Source organism: Lepidochelys kempii, chromosome 11 (genome assembly GCF_965140285.1).
Source record: "Lepidochelys kempii isolate rLepKem1 chromosome 11, rLepKem1.hap1, whole genome shotgun sequence".
Classification (NCBI taxonomy): Eukaryota; Metazoa; Chordata; order Testudines; family Cheloniidae; genus Lepidochelys; species Lepidochelys kempii.
In genome coordinates, this window is record NC_136390.1 from 44,063,626 (window position 1) to 44,064,162 (window position 537).

Below are 537 nucleotides of genomic sequence, written 5' to 3' on the forward strand. Positions count from 1 at the left end.
GCCATTCTAACCTGTCATTAAAATGCATATTTTTTAAAAAACATGGTATACTGAAACACCTTTTTTATCTCTAGGGTCCAATGCAAGTCAATGAGACTACTCACCGTCCATAAAGTTAAGTCCATTGTAAGACTTTGCAGGATCAAAGCTCATTTTTCAAGCATAAAATTATTCATGAATCAATTTCTACCATTACTTCATTTGTCCATACAAATGCAATACCACCTGTTTGTGCCTGCAAATTCATTAATTGTATACTCAAAATGTTTGTATTCAAAATTAGAGGCTGAAAATTTGGCCCTAAACCTGTGAGAAGCATAAAATAGCAAACTGTGAGCTCCTCCTACAGGCTCCGCTGCAGAAGTAAAGTAACAAACTTGCCATAATTGTTCTGATATGGATGATGCTGACATACAAACATGGAGCAACTTCATGACAAACATGAAGCTGGATGGAGGTGAGGGGGGAAACACTGCATCAGTGTTTGCCAAAGGAAGAAGCACAAAAATGGTGAAGAAAAAAATGTTTACTTGCAAG